Source organism: Pecten maximus, chromosome 13 (genome assembly GCF_902652985.1).
Source record: "Pecten maximus chromosome 13, xPecMax1.1, whole genome shotgun sequence".
Taxonomy (NCBI): Eukaryota; Metazoa; Mollusca; class Bivalvia; order Pectinida; family Pectinidae; genus Pecten; species Pecten maximus.
The window spans coordinates 19,865,811-19,884,185 of record NC_047027.1 but is presented as its reverse complement, the minus strand read 5'-3'; the positions used below and the strand labels follow the sequence as shown (position 1 = coordinate 19,884,185).

At 31.1% G+C, this 18,375-nt stretch overlaps 1 long non-coding RNA gene across 1 annotated transcript; it reads right to left on the bottom strand.

Annotated features, from left to right (window-relative positions):
* Positions 1–10,953: 10,953 nt before the first annotated feature.
* LOC117340316 lies at positions 10,954–17,824 on the bottom strand. Its single transcript, XR_004535432.1, has 2 exons — positions 17,137–17,824; positions 10,954–12,970 (listed from the first exon to the last, which is right to left on the bottom strand). It is a non-coding gene; the product is annotated as an uncharacterized LOC117340316 (long non-coding RNA).
* Positions 17,825–18,375: the final 551 nt, after the last annotated feature.

Sequence of the window (18,375 nt, the reverse complement as noted above, 5' to 3'; positions counted from 1 at the left end):
CTAATATAAACTTTACCCACACTGTCTACAAATATAAACTTTACCCACACTGTCTACTAATATAAACTTTACCCACACTGTCTACTAATATAAACTTTACCCACACTGTCTACTAATATAAACTTTACCCACACCGTCTACTAATATAAACTTTACCCACACTGTCTACTAATATAAACTTTACCCACACTGTCTACTAATATAAACTTTACCCACACTGTCTACTAATATAAACTTTACCCACACTGTCTACTAATATAAACTTTACCCACACTGTCTACTAATATAAACTTTACCCACACTGTCTACTAATATCAACTTTACCCACACTGTCTACTAATATAAACTTTACCCACACTGTCTACTAATATAAACTTTACCCACACCGTCTACTAATATAAACTTTACCCACACTGTCTACTAATATAAACTTTACCCACACTGTCTACAAATATAAACTTTACCCACACCGTCTACTAATATCAACTTTACCCACACTGTCTACTAATATAAACCTTACCCACACTGTCTACTAATATAAACTTTACCCACACTGTCTAATAATACTAACTTTACCCACACTGTCTACTAATATAAACTTTACCCACACTGTCTACTAATATAAACTTTACCCACACTGTCTACTAATATATACTTTACCCACACCGTCTACTAATATCAACTTTACCCACACTGTCTACTAATACTAACTTTACCCACACCGTCTACTAATATCAACTTTACCCACACTGTCTACTAATATAAACTTTACCCACACTGTCTACAAATATAAACTTTACCCACACTGTCTACTAATATAAACTTTACCCACACTGTCTACTAATATAAACTTTACCCACACCGTCTACTAATATAAACCTTACCCACACTGTCTACTAATATAAACTTTACCCACACTGTCTACTGATATAAACTTTACCCACACTGTCTACTAATATAAACTTTACCCACACTGTCTACTAATATAAACTTTACCAACACTGTCTACTAATATAAACTTTACCCACATCGTCTATTTGTTTTAACTTTACTCACATTTTCTAATAGTATTAACTTTACCCACATTGTTCATTAAATTAACGTTACCCAAATTCTCTACTAATATAAACTTTACCTAAATTCTCTACTAATATAAACTTTACTAAAATTCTCTACTAATATAAACTTTACCCAAATTCTCTACTAATATAAACTTTACCCAAATTCTCTACTAATATAAACTTCACCCAAATTCTATACTAATTGTAACTTTACCCACATTTCCTACCGATATTAACTTTGCCAACATTGTTTACTTATATCTATTTTACCCACATTTCCTACCTATATTAACTTTGCCAACATTGTTTACTAATATTTACTTTACCCACATTTCCTACCTATATTAACTTTGCCAACATTGTTTACTAATATTTACTTTACCCACATGTCCTACCGATATTATTTTTGCCAACATTGTTTACTAATATTTACTTTACCCACATTTCCTACCTATATTAACTTGGCCAACATTGTTTACTAATATTTACTTTACTCACATTTCCTACCTATATTAACTTTGCCAACATTGTTTACTAATATTTACTTTACCCACATTTCCTACCTATATTAACTTTGCCAACATTGTTTACTAATATCTACTTTACCCACATTTCCTACCTATATTAACTTGGCCAACATTGTTTACTAATATTTACTTTACCCACATTTCCTACCTATATTAACTTGGCCAACATTGTTTACTAATATTTACTTTACCCACATTTCCTACCTATATTAACTTGGCCAACATTGTTTACTAATATTTACTTTACCCACATTTCCTACCTATATTAACTTTGCCAACATTCCCTACTCATATTTCACCAGAAATGAAATATAAAGCACACTATGAACTCTATAACTTCTTTGCGCCTTCAGACTTTTAACAAAAAAAAAGCAATAGTTCCTCTTTGAAATAGAATATTTAAGAAATAGTTCATGGTTTCAATAGTAACGGTACTATTTTATTCGTTATTTAACATATACTGCACATAGGTGCTATTCGCGTGCATGTCTGGTTATTGTTAGCCAATGTCATTGTTGGGGAAAAGTAGAACATCTAGCAAATGTTTCTTTTGGGAAATCACACAGCTGTGTAATCAATGATAGTAAGAAAATTAAAAAAAAAGAAACATCACCATACTTATCGAATCACACGGTCAAATTAGCCTTCTTCTATGATTTAACGTTGGCTTTGGGGAATTTTAATTTTCCAATCTTCTTTAAAGATTTCTATATTTTGGTCCCTAGTATCACTAAAATGATAGGAAAGGACGACACAGCTGTCTGCTGCAGTCTCCTATATAATTCCTGGTGTCTTTAGAACAATTCTTCTGTTAAAGGTAAATGTTGACTTAGCAGTATATGAAATAAAATGAAACCCAATATGTTCATACTAAATCATTTTGTTGTGTAATATGTAATCCATATAAAGCAAATTTAACATACATATCTATTATCTACCTTTGATACGAAAATTTGTTCTATTGGAGCAATAGAAATCCATAATCATAATTAGCAGTTAAAAGTTCGGCTATATATGTCCGATGAACGCAATACGGCTCCACGTATATAAACTGTCCCAACGTTAATGAAATTATCAAGCAAGGCTTTTCAGAGAAGGCTTTTAAAGTCGCGCACAGAGTCGGGAAGATATGTCGTTTCGACAATGATGATTGAAATATGTGTGGAATTCTGGGCATTTATGTATATTATAACTGAAGATGATCATTCTCAATGCCAAAACTTTCTTTTTAATTTGACGAATACGAAGCATGTCCCAAAAAATCTTCATTTTTTTTTTTGTTGTTCAGTAATGTGAGTTTTCATCGGAAAAACGAATTCGTCAGTAACAATACGGCTATACAGAAGGGAAGACACACAGACGTTAACATATACTACAACATGGTTTCATCAGCTAATAGTGTGCCCTTAATGGACCTATGTGATTATTAGTATACAATATTCTTTACATGTTGTAGACATCTATCAATAATTAAACTGTGTTTAAGAATAGGTATCGTCCATGTCCGTGGGTTACGGCCCTTTTGCGGCAATTAATATGCTTTTGTGACAAATTAAAAATTCAGTAAAATCTACTCAATCATATTACGTCACTATTGCGTTCAATTGAATACACTTATAGTTGATTCAGTATGGGGCGAAAAATTCCAACAGCGTGGACAATGAAAAATGTCCAATTTTCGAGGCAATACGCCCTTTTATCAAGACACAAAGAATACAAATACAGTCACATGATATATAAACATTTGATTCAGATAAGTGGATGATGAGCAGTATCGCGATATACTTGTATCGATATATGATAAATATATCAATTTCAAGTGAAATAAGAATACACCATATATTAACATTATACTTATGTTGATATAAAGGTACATACCAATTAGTAAACAAATGCTGTGGTGATTCACGTCTTATTGGTGATTAATATCATTTTTATTAAAAACATATTATATGTACTTTAATACTTTTATGAAGCAAACAGTAATTGTCATCAATACCAAAATGTGTAATAATTTTTTAGAAAAGATGGGTATGGTATCCTCGAGTTCTCATATTCACGTTAGAAAAACAATAATAACATGTTCGAATCTTTAATAGGACATTGGTATATGAGATGATAATCTGAGTTGTAAATTCTTTGTATAAAAATGAGAAAAACATAACTAAAAATGTTTTAATAAAAAATCAAACTAACAATAACAGAATATTGTTATATGAAATGATAATGTCAATTGTAAAGGTATGATATGAAAAAAACATGAAAAAAAAGTTAAATAACTATAGAATAACAAAACAAGTTAAGAAATTAAAACAGAATGATTGTTATCTGAAATGATGATGTAAATTATAAATGTATTACATCGAGAGAAAAAATTATAATAATAAAAGAAAAAGATAGATAAAAAAATATTAATAAGAAAACCTTTATCGATAGAATATTGTTTTATTATTTCTTCTCATCTATAAATATAGATATGCACCAACAGGTTATTTTGTCATTTCCTGAATTAAAATATCAATTTTATAACGCGAACTGTAATCAATTAACGAGAACTCTTAGCAGGACCTGACGGATAGCGTTTCGTCCTGGAGGAATCCAGATATCACTGGCTTAGACAGAATGTCCTCTGGACCCAAAAGGACCTTATGTAATGACACAATCTAGTGTCGTCTGTCATTTACTCTACAGATAAACACCTCACTTTGCCTGAAGGATTTGGAGGCTGCCATTTCTCTTTGCCTGAGGGATCTGGTGTTTTGTGGAGTTAAAACGTCTACATTATTTCGGTAGACATTCAGTCTGATTTCCCTTTAGCTTCTATATAATTGAACGTATAAAATGTATTGTGTTTAAACTTAAAGTAAATTTATACCTTTTTATATCAATAATTATACTTCTGTCTATCAATATTTTTCTGAAAGCTGTCTTAATTTCTGTACCCTTTAAGTGCAACGCGCCAGAGGTGACATATATACATGATTTTAAAATCATGGGATACTTTCTTTTTCCGGCGATATATTTTGAAAAATAGTTGATAAGGATCATTTTGATTAACATGAAAGACGTTTAGAATGAATGGATGGGTAACTATCCTCAAGTTTTGATATATATCATTAGTAGGAAAAATATTGTTGTATGCAAAAACAGCATTATGTGACATGTTCTGGTGTAATTATTTTGTAATGGAGTTAATATTGTTGTTATTGAGATTTCAGATACAAATATCTCTATAGAAGCCATATTTAATCTAACCGCCGTAAAATCATAAATTTCTGAATGAAAAAAAAAGTCACAATGGGCTATCGATGAGAAAAGCCAAATGAATTTATATACTGGATACCTTTGAACATTTTTTTATGATATGCTTTTCTATCTTCCTCTTTTCATCAAATTTTGTGTCTTTCTTTATCAAAAGATAATCATAAATCACATGATGTTTCGCCATCTTTTATAACCGTTTTACTACTATGGATATTTATACAAAATTTTATCACTTTTCTACTTTATGTATTTTATATCGAATTTTATTATATATTCACTGCTTCATGCGATTTTACTTTCACAGTTGCTATAGCAACTTTGCTAATTTTCCTTTACAATTTCCTTTGGATTTTCTTTTCTATCACCAACATAACCTTATAACTTTATGTATCGTCACTCTGGTTTCATAACAATTTTACTCCCTTGTATTTTTTATTACTTTTTATAAGCCGACTTACCTACCACTGACCTTTACACTTCCCCTGTAAGGCTGCACTTTTTAGATGTTACTGTCCATACAAATATGTGATTTTCTTTTGTTATTTTTATGCATTTTACTTTTTCAAAACAAAATCATGTTATTGTTTGGAATATTCGATCGGAATCTGAATGTTTGATAAAGCATTGATAATCATTAAGCATGCTTTGTAAAAGGTTCTTTCAGGAGGAAATCACTTCCCAAAAAAAATCTGCCTCTTTACTTTACGAAATATATTATTAATTTAACATTTGATGTTATTTTTGAATACTCCTTCTCTGAGGTTAGGTAAGAAATTAAGTTTTCAGCTTATATTAATAGGTATTTATTTATGCTTACACTAACATGTACCATTGTGACGTATTGCGACTATTTTCATATAGGTGTTGAGAACAACTAATAAATATATTTCAGTAAATATTTTTCTTAACCTATTGTTTCTGTGAAAACAGAATCTACGACCATGAAAAGGGGAAGTTCAAAGCATGTGTAAAATCATCATACCCTTAAGTAGCGAATATGGAAACTTGTTAAATCGCTAATTTTTACCTCTAACCTCAACAGGATAAACAATTTAATTGAGACATGTACAGAGATGTCGTGTTCAAGATTTTATGAATAAATACATAAATTTATATTACTCCATTATAGCCTTTTGATAAGGTAGATACACTGTTTTAATAACCTGAAAAAAAGTCCGACGAGGTTCAAGTTAATGAAAACATGTATTAGTTTTATTGTAATAATACTGTTTTGATTTTTAATAAGCATGCAATGAATACGAGTAACACTTGTACATGGGATGATAGAGACTGAATTGAGAAGCATTTGTAAACATATTTTTATATCTTTAAACACCACACAATCAAAAGTAAGCCAGTGTATTGAATTGCATAAAGTATACGATTTTAAGATGATTTAGTATTATAACAATAAACTTTATTGCTTGTCATGTTTCAAAAACGTGCAAGATATTTGATACTGTTGGACAACACCAAGGGGAAGTAATTCATTATTAATCTTTTCTTAGAAACACCCAGTCGGGAATCACGTGACACTATTTTAGCCAATCAGAGAGCGTGAAATATGATTTTATAGTAAGATAATGCAAAGTTTATTATTAACCAATGAAATACCGTTAAATGTATTGTCGTATATTACTTTCATTAATGACCTATTTCATTGTATAGTGAGTGGGTGATATTTTGTCAATTTATCTAATTAAATGTAAGAAAACCTTTCCAAACCTATTTGATATATCTATATATTCACAAAGATGCTTTATATAGATGTAATTACCCAGCCGTTAGATACTTAGAACCGTGTGTAATTAGCAATATGCTCGAATAAACTGCCTGTATGGGCTAATTAATAAATTCATGACTTCAAGGTCATAATTAATAAAAACTTTATATCTTTGTAATTCAACACCGTAAAGAAGAAACTTTAACAATTATTTGGCTGTCAATATATATTCAACTTCACGCTGACTTGGTACATTTATCATAATATTGAGGAGAGGTATTTTTCAATATATACAAAACAACAACTATATAAATGATATACTGCGTGTTTAATGCTATCCATTGTTTGCCTAGTAATGCATTATTATCAGTAGTTAATAGTTTCACTTTGATGAAGATACTTTTAGTTTTTTCTGTTTGGTAAAACTGGATGTTTTAACACTTTGATGAAGATACTTTTAGTTTTTTTCTTTTTGATAAAACTGGATGTCTTAACACTTTGATGAAGATACTTTAGGTTTTTTTTTTTATAAAACTAGATATTTAACACATTGATAAATATACTGTATTCAGTTTTTGGGATCAAGCTGAATATTTTAACACTGTGTTGAAGATAATATATCTACCTAGTTTGGTTAAAATTCAATGGATGTTTTAACATAAAGGGTAAATTAGTTATTTACATGACATTAGAATAAGGGGAAAAGTTACTAATTCGCTATCAGGAATAATATTTCCGACAATCACGACTTACCTGACAAGTGTCGACTACTGTTGGAATAGTCAACAACAAAAGGTTTCGAGAAATGCAGGTACATAGAAATCATGAAAGATGTATGGCCATCCTTGTGCGATATGAAATCGAACGTGTTCGACGCTTATTGAAATGCCTAAGGGGTCTGTTTTCATCATCCTACTTCTCATATTGAAAATGTGACTTAACCCGGATTTGACCTAGATTTGTATGGCGGGTGTCGTAGATTAGACAGAAGACGCTTACTCTTTCGGAACACATGGTAGTATTCTCTTACTTTTTAAAGGGTTTGCATGCAATTCTAGTTTTTCTGTTAATATTTCGTTTTATCGATTTCGAGTAAGAATTACAGTTTCGTTATTATGTTGCTTATCTCTGTTGCTCTTTTTTCTGTTAGAATTATCGTGATGTGTTTGTGTCAATATCTTTTCTCCATTAAATTTCAGTCAGGACAAATGTTAGAGCAGAAAACCTATTTTTGAGTTAAAATTGTGATTTCGTTCTTATGTCGGTATTCAGATAATAGTAGAGAATATTTTTGCATGCATATTTAGGTATAGCATCATGGAAAATGATGGAACATTCCTAATCATATTTGTTACTTTCATAATTTCATAGAATGACAAAGGTCTTTGAGCAGCATTGTTAAGGCTTTCAGTTATTCTATTTCCTCATATGTGCAGTAATTTTACAACAACTTCTTGGCAGTCTATCAAAGCTTGCATTTTTCATTTTGATCAACAAACTTATGAGACAGGGTTTCAATCAGACATGGCTTAATTTATACGAAATAGTGACCGGATATTTCTTTCGACCTATTTCGGGTCTTTTAATTGCCTCCAATGACCACTCTAAGTCCTTAACATCACTGACGAGTCCTAGACGTGAGATGCAGATGTACGGTACAGTTTAATCACATTTTGGCTCTACAGTATGTAACTCTAAATTTGTTTTGAATGATGCTTTTGTCTTGTGCATCTGTTGTACAATGAAATATCAGTGTCTTAATCATGTTGAACTATATCATCAGTAATGTTTGAAAAAAAAGGTACATTCTTGGAAACGACTGGGGAAATCTTGACAGTTGTCACATGCAATGGAAGAAACTTCATCATTCTTTCATGCCTTGGTTTCAACTCTGGTTTTTTTTGTCTATAATATAGTAGTATAGTAGTATATGTGTATAGACAGCACTGCTTCCCAGTCTAACCTTGTGTCTTGTTTTACTTAAATAGTCTAGCTAATTGGCAATATGGTATTTTTGTATTTTGATAAACTTGTATCGCAAACGTGACGTATAATTTTCCATTATATCCACATAGTATTAATCTTAGTTTTTGTTGTGTATATATCTTCGAATAAGTGATTTAATATCTGAGAATATCATTTCTGATTTAATGTGAAAAAATAGTCTAGTTAAAAAAAGAGATAGAATTGGCTCACTTTAAATACGTAGGTAAAGAGAAATCGTTATTAATCACCTTTGTTACGATTAATGTGTAATTATAGAATTACATTTAAATAAATAGCGATCGAAATGCATTAGGTTTTTTGTTACTCTATAATCATCACATCCTGTATATATTCATGATATCGCGATCTAAATAAAGTAATATATATTTCATTTAACATCATTGTATATATATGTATTCATTCAATTGATACAAGGTAATCACTGATTTAAAATTGGTATTGATATAGAAATGTCCATGATAAAGAAATAAGGATCTATATAGTAAAGCGTAGTGTTTTCCTTGGAAGTCGGTAAATCGGTGCATGTCTGACGTCATACAGAAACAGCCATCTCATTATAGCCGTATTTTCTTATACACGCATGCTCCTCATTCTAACTCTGATGGTACTACAAAACACTATGTGTCGGTTTTCATTTTAGGTTGCCGGTAGAAGTATTTCGAAACAAAGGCTATGCAAAGAACAAAATAAATGATCAGTGTGGTTTTATGTTTCTATATAGCATTATATATTTTGGGTAGTAAAATCAGGCCACAATTCGTTCAAAAAGTGTATAACTATTTAACGTATTTTACCTTACTCACAGTAAACCTACTTAATGTAGGTCACAAGTTGTAGGTTTTTTTAAGTTTCAGTACGTTGTTTTGATTTCCCAATACGTAAAATCACGATGAATTTGTCCCTATAGGTAAACAGTACACTTTGTATATCAATGTTTATGATTTCAGATTTTCATTTCATGAGATAAAATAACTGACAGAGCATTTAATTTTAACCAAAATCTTACCGATTTCAACAGAAATGTAATAAAATATTTATATTTTGCTTGCTAAAATTAATCGGAGGTGATTAAACATGTACCACTTGGTTCATAACATCATCTGTTTTTTTTACAATTATTAAAGTTAATTAGAAGTTACAGCGATTTACTTCTTAGTAAAAAAAAAAAGGAAATGAAAAAAAAGAAAAAAACAGCTCTCCTGATAAACATGTCAAACACATCTATAATGTTTTGAAAATTATATACGGAATGTGATGACATATCGTTCAAGCATCTGTGTTGAAATTGTTCATATTCCACAGTAATCTAAATATATATGTAATATATTTATTTAAATACATAACAAATGATATCGTGAAATTGGATTGTCTGGTTCCTTGAATAAATTTTACCTTAACAGCAATATAGTAGTGAGTATAAGTTTGCCTTTAATTGAGTTACATATTTACTTGATATATACAGCCCCCCCAACAGAGAAATCATTAAGTGTAATTACATCAGCTTCAGTACAAAGTTACAAAAGATATACAGACACCTGCGAACTGGTGAATATATCAATTATGATATATATTTCTGATAGGCATAATACTGTCGACCATGTTTTATGAAAAGGTATTCATTATGACTCTCAGAAAAGTCCTACCACAAGCCACAGGCAATTCAACATTTAGACAGTTCATCATTAAAAGGATATATAGGTGTTATATTGTGGTTAGACGCTGAATTCCAATTTTACCACACACCACAGTATGTGTTGACTTTCACCTTTCACTATGTAGTAATGCTATATACATTTAGTTAAAACTTGTTGGTAAATATACAAAATATCAAATATAGATAATATCAGTAATCAATTAATCGACAGCATACCTGGAATAATTTCCATAAACTTTTTTAATGTTTTTTTTTACCCACAGATGAAATTATTTCAATTAACTGTTAATGGGTGGTTTATTTAGAGTATATGTTAAATCATGGGCACTATAAGCCAATTTCGATAATTTGTTCATATCTTTGGATCAATATCTACAAGTGTATATCATATATTGTGTTTAGATATTAAGTTAAATGATAAGAAAGATATTTTTGAGTGTTGTCCGGTCTTCCTACTCATGACGTGAATCAGGTTTCCATCTTGAATTTTTTTTTTACCGTACATCTGTATTTTCCTAATTCACTTTAACTGTTTCCGGCCATTTGTTTTTGTTTACTTTAAATTTTATATTGTGTATCGTGAAACAGTAATGAAATTACAAATGTAATCTAAATAATGAGCCAGATTGTTCTTCTCAGAAATGCCTAATAAGGAGAAAAATCAATCAAATGGAGAAATTACTGCCCGTCTTTAAAACTATAAACAGGACAAAAACAATGAATAGAAATAATTATATTCTGAGAAATACACTTAAAAAAAGTAGAAATAACTTCATCATTAAAAAAAACCCTGGTTCTGTGATAAATAAGACAATCAACAGTTCAGTGTACCTTGACCTGTTCAAAATAGCACATTTTTGAGAGCAAATGACATTTTCTATCACTACATAAATATCGAATAGCAATGAAGAAAAAGAATACAAAGGATATTTTAGTAATATACAGGTAATAACTGTTAATACTACAAATTAGAATCAATATTTCGTTTACCTGTTCAAAATAGCACATTTTTGAGAGCAAATGACATTTTCTATCACTACATAAATATCGAATAGCAATGAAGAAAAAGAATACAAAGGATATTTTAGTAATATACAGGTAATAACTGTTAATACTACAAATTAGAATCAATATTTCGTGACGTTTAATACAATCAAAACATATTTACTGTTCTTCTACCTTTTCATATTATTTTTTTTACTATATAATACAGACATTATGATAGTGTTATTACCTGTTTATACCTTTTTACAACCTAAAACAGGCTAGTATTTTATATTATACGATACTAATTCTACAAACCAGTGAGTATCGTTTTTTAAAGTGTTATTTTCATGTAACACTATTTTGTCTATATAACCAATGTTGTATCATTTTGATATATGCTAGCATGATATATATATTACATTGCATTCCACCTACACTGTACCTCAGATAAAAATTGTAATCTTATCTAGAATAATACATTGTAATTCATTATTCTGAAAATACATACTTTAAATCACTTAGATTTCGTGAATACTTTTTTCGCGATCTTACCTCTTCAGAAATATTCGCGAATACATGATTTAACGAACACTTATGGCTTTAATTTCGCGAATGATGAGCTATAAGAGGCATGGACACTACAGGACTTCTATATTGACTACCGACATGATGTTTACAATCTTATTCTATTCGTTTCGTAATATTACTTCTTTGTCATATTTTAAGAATGACATGATACCGTACAATGTATTCGAAGTTAAGATATGGTACTGACGTATACAATGCAGTGTATATTATGGTAGTATACAGCTAATTGGTATAGCATATGTTATATACATTAAATAGTGTCAAAAGTAAACGATGATTAGTAGTACTGTAAACTCACTTATATTTCGCGCAGGATTTGTTTTCGCGTTAATTGACGATTATAATCAATCACCAAATCAAATCCTTCACGATTATTTGTGGGCTAATAACGTTTTTGGATAGGGGTCAAGAAATGCTTTCAGATGGAGTTATCTGTTAACCTAAAAGTATTTGACTCATGCACTTTCAACGTGGTTTTTAGTTAAAAGATAAATATCCAAATTAACGTTGTCTTTATAATTGAATGTCACATCATGTTCTATCACCTGAAAAGGTCTAAGTAGGTTTAGAGGGTATTGTTTTTCTGCTCCTTTGTCTTGACATTTAGTAAGGAAGAGGTCATAGCACAAACTCAGATATCACGATATTTATGATAGAAAAGCAACAGAAAATACCGACATAATAGTAAAACTATCATTCTAGCTCGAGGACAAAATATCAACAAAAAATCATATTTGCCTTGAGTATCTTGAACAAGTACAAGAAAATAAGCCCAGGAGCCATGTTCACCAATATTTTTTAACTTAAGGAAAGATTTTCTTCCTAATATTTTGTTTGTAGTAATACTCTCTTGTGGAAGTTCTTAAGTTAAAGAATGTTGATGAAACAGGGACCTGGCGTTCGGAAAGGATACGCGTCTTCTGCGCCACACACATCTAGGTCGAATCCGGTCACAATCTCGAAATGAGGACGAGAGTGCTGACAATGGAACCATTAGACATATCAACAAGCATCGACCACGTGTGACTTTATATCGCACAATGAAATAGAATATCTCCAAACGTGGTAATGATGTCCACCATGATACTTCCCAAGGGTCTTCATCAACCTGTATCTCCCGAATCATTCTGTTGTCACTTTCGGCGTCGGTAGTCGACACCTGTCACGGAAAGAGTGATAATGGAAACAAATCTTTGAATATCGAATCATAGTGATAATGGAAACAAATCCTTGAATATCGAATCAACTGGGACAAATACTTCCTTCTTTGTTGCATTTTCATACGAGGTAAATATGTACCAGCGAGGACTTGTGTGCAAAATAGGCAGAATTGAACAGACTATTTCGTATCATAGTTGAATGAACCTGTTTAAACATTCTATTTAATATTTCGTATTCCAAACATCATTTATCAAGAAAACGTTTGTTATGAATTGTAACCAGTAAGCATTGTTGGGCGTCGTTAGACGTTAATGGTAGGGTGGTAGGTTCGGCATTTGTTGATGGACAACCAAATATTATAATTTTGATAAGTTATATGCTAAATCATATGTACAATTTTGCTATCATTTTTTGAAAACATCAATATTTAAAAAATGATTTCCCATGTATACTTGTGGAGCACTTTAATAGATTATAGTCTCATAAGGATATTAGAGGATTTACCTGCTACCCAGGACACGATATCGAGATTTATCGAAGGATTTTTTCCCCATTCCCCTCTTAGATCTCCAATTTACATCAAAAATTGTATTATGTTTTATTATGCGGTTTTACTTCGGCTGTTCAAATTGAAATTCTGCACTAAATGGGTATCACTATTCCGGGATGGTATTTTGAAATTAAATTGAACCTAGTTTTTCTACAGGGGAATTTAATTCCATGAATGCTGTGAGTGTGTGTCATTTGCATTTAATCTTCTGTAAAAGTACAAATGAACATATTTCACTTACAGGTTACAAGCGGGAAGACCTGATAAATAAAACGACGATTTTTAAACATTGAACATATATTATTTAATCTGAAAATAAGTTGTAGGAGTCTAAACGTATTCATTCTAAAATTGTAAAGTTGTGATTTAAATCCAGTCAATACTTTCATTAATATTAATAGAGGAGATTTAATTGTTCATGGAAACAGCAATATCGCTTCATTGTGTTGATGACTTAATCAATATAACTTCGTATTCACGTATATTATGAAAAATTGAAAAAGTAAATAACCGTTTGAACTATGTGCTCTGATTATTATTTTATGATACACCGACAGAATATGACATTTCTAGGCTAGAATAGCCAACAATCCCACAACCTTATTATAGACCTGTAAATTTATATGACTTATCTCCCCTTGTCTCTGCGCTAGTGGTATGATATCAGCAGTCGTCAAGGTAAAATTTAGGTATGTGTCGGGTTGGGATATTCTGTATACGGCTGAATAAGCATTTCGCACATTTGCGTTGCATGCAAGGTCATCTCTATGCAATGTAGACGCAACGCAATGCATAATAGTAAAATAGGTACTGCGCAGCACTTAGTCTGACATGGTGATTTAAATACAATCTTGACTGTTTGAGAATGTGTTTGAAATATCATATATTATGTTGATATACATTTTTTTTTTTTTTTTTTTACTAAATCATATAATACAAGTATTTTAATATTTCAAGAATAAGATAAAGTGACTTCCTTTTTACACATTTTACCAGTTTTCTTACATGTTTTTCCCGCAAAAACAAAAATCATGTAATACATATTATATAAATATAGATATATATACATATAAAAAAGTCATTTGTCCATATAATTGAATTTGAATCAAAATATTATATAAATAAAAACAATGGCTAACATTGGAATCAATTACTGTCTATTTGGTAATATTCGCGGGGTGTATAATTTCCTTATATTCGGGGTCATTAAATATAAATACCCCACGAATATTCTTATATATATACACAAATATATGAACACGTGTTTACTTGAGAATATTTACAAGGCTGGGTTACATGAAATGTAATAACCACAAACTAAGCCAGACAGGGACACCTGCGAAATATCAGCTCACTGAAATTTTACAAGTATACAGTATACTTCACGTATAGTATATTCGTGCAATTATAAGGAGGGGGGGTCTCGGTAAGAAATATTCATCAATTTTGTAGTGTTAGATAATCAAAGAGAGAGAAATATAGAGGGAGACAAACACATATACAAGAGACAAACAGAGAAACTGAGCGACGCATAAAAATATCTTGAAACGGCCAAATATAAAAACTGATAGACAAATAGCAAAATTGAGGGACAAATAAAGACACAAAGAGACAAACTGATAGACACATACAAAAATAGAGGGAGATAGAGAGACAAACTGGTAGATACATAGAAAAATAGAGTGACACGTATAAAGATACAAAAATAAACTGATATACACATAAAAAAATGGAGGGACACATATAAAGATACAAAGATACAAACTGATGGACACATAGAATAATAGAGGGAGATAGAGGGACAGACTGATAGACACAGAGAAATAGGAGGAGATAGATAAAGATACAAAGAGAAAAACTGATAGATACACATACAAAAATGGAGGGACACATATAAAGATACAAAGATACAAACTGATGGACAGATAGAAAAATGGAGGGACACATATAAAGATACAAAGATACAAACTGATGGACAGATAGAATAATAGAGGGAGATAGAAGGACAGACTGATAGACACAGAAAAATAGAAGGAGATAGATAAAGATACAAAGAGAAAAACTGATAGATACACAGAAAAATAGAGGGAGATAGAGAGACAAACTGATAGATAAATAGAAAAATAGAGAGAGGTATATAAAGATACAAAGAGACAAACTGGTAGGCAAATAGAAAGAGAGAGAGAGACAGACAGACTGATAGACACAGAAAAATAGAGGGAGATAAAGAGACAAATAGAAAGAGAGAGAGAGAGGCAGGCAGGCAGACAGACAGACAGACAGACAGACAGACAGACAGACAGACAGACAGACAGACAGACAGACAGACAGACAGACAGACAGAAAGACAGACAGACAGACACATAGAAAAATAGAGTGACATTGATAAAAATACAAAGAGACGATATAATATTATATCATTAAATGATTATATATGTCATTCATATCCAAAGTTATATACAGTTTATTGCCAACATTTGGCCCACAGGGGGACATATTACACAATACACAATAGGAGATAAAGTAACAATATTAATACCATATTTAACCTCAGAAGAAACCCCTCCTTGTTGTAGTGTTAAATGTTATACAAGGTATACGGCTATGCATTTTTAAAACTTTAATCAGGTAATCAATTTCATATCTTCTAAGAAAAGCTTCGACAAAAGGATAAGGAAAATAATTATATGTAAAATGACACACATCACATTATTGTAAAAATCAGATTTCAAATATACAATTAACTAATGATATATCTTATTGTTCCCAATAATAATCTAATTAAAAGTAACACAAACCATTTTCTGTGTATGGAATATTTGTCTTTTCAGTGGTTACCGCTAAAACACGGGTAAAATATATGTCACCAGGGTCAGACAACATCAAGCTGACGTAACACTAAGCCTCAATATACTTTGCATATCTTCTGACTTCACATATTATGTGTAAACTGTGTTCGTAACTTATCACAAGTTATGAAATGAATCTGCGTGTTGTTTGCGTCGGAGATTGAGACTGAATGCGAATTTGTAGATACACCTGCAACACCTTTTTGATAACCGTGACTTATCAGACAGAGAAGACGATGAACTGAAATCGGTAACTTGATATGTAGTTTGCTCTACAATGCACAGTTGCATAGGGAAACAGCAAGCTTCCAGTCTTTGTGCATGATTTTAAAGAGGCCACTAAGGGGCAATTCGTCTGCCACTGCTTATGATACGTGTTTTTCCGATAAAATATCAAATTAAGATACCGGTTTTGATATCATATCGTGTCTTAGACATTTTCGATCGGTTTTTTTATCATTATGATATTATTTATATGCGATGTATGCTATTGAGAACTTGAATTTCCTTCGGTTGATGTATAAACAATTTGAGATGAGATCGACGCAGACAGGTCTGTGCTTCTAATGCCAACCCTTATGTTTGGCCTCATATCTACTTTTTTAAATAAAAATAAAATTCCTAATATTCTAAAATACAAGGCAACCATACTATGTCATCCAAGAGGACATTTACGTCATATAGTGGCTCGTTTTGGAAATTAGAAAAAGCTTAATTTATGCAAAATTAGAAACGCTTTTAGGAATAAGTCGTCTACATACTCACCTCAAGGGTTGGTGAGCCATGACATAGTCTAGAGAGAGCCTGGCCTGCCGTGTACAGACCCGGACTTCAGCACTATTTCAGGTACAGCAAACACGACTGTTATGTATGTTAATTGAGAGGCAGTGATGATTACGTAACGAAAAATAGCCTGTGTGTCGTTCTGTCGTGCGTTTTACGTGTGTATTTGTGTGTGTGTGTGAGAGAACCGCGACTCTTCACCAGTTAAACTGCAGGTGTATGTGTGTGAATCTTTGGTAATTCATAACCCTGTTTTTCACTATATGACGGAACTGAAATGCCCTTAATGGTATGGTATATTTTGTGGTTCATCGTACACTATCATAAACTAGATATTTGCTTATTTAGTGCGGATACAGTGTTCATTTGGTTGGTTTATAGATCTTGAATATGTAGGTCGTCTATGATGCTGTCGTTGTCAGGCATTATACTGCCAGTTAAGGGACAGACTAACCTAGGTACTACTACTCCAGATTTACGATTAATTCTTGACGTTTATAATATTACACTCAATAAGAATGTGTTTGTATAATGTCGATGGTAAAACGCATAATAAAAATAATTAACTCCAGTTATACGCATTTCATTACGAATGAGTTTTTCTTCGAGATTAACTCAAATATATTTCAAATCGCTTTAGACATAAGCATAGCATATGATTGTTATTTTTCTTAAATGAAATTATCATATTACACATCTATTTAGATCATATAATATATCCAGATTTTCAGTTTAACATTAAAGTCCAGACAAAATATATACATATATCTTGTATGCTCGTAATATGGTTACATTTGCTGTTAAACAAACTATCATGATCAATCATTTGGCAACAAATTATCATGTATTAATCATATAAAAATTATGTTTATGATAGGTTAATGTACAATACAAAATTCGATTACTATTATCTGTGTATTTTGCTATCGTGTTACTTATTTTATATTATATGTTAAAATATCGTTATGCATTATGTTAAAACTTGTCCAGTCTTGAAATGACGTATTTGAATACATTATGCGCTTACGAAAAATCTTCAAGTTAGTACGATACACCATATACGCATACATCAAAAGATGAAATAAGTATTTCTTTGTAAAAGATTATTGATAAACTTTAAATTTCAAATATCATTCCAGTGTTATTTTAAAACAAGTAAATCGTCGCGTCATTTGGCAAAGTTCCAAGTATCTAATTTGTATGTTTGAAAATTCCCCGCCA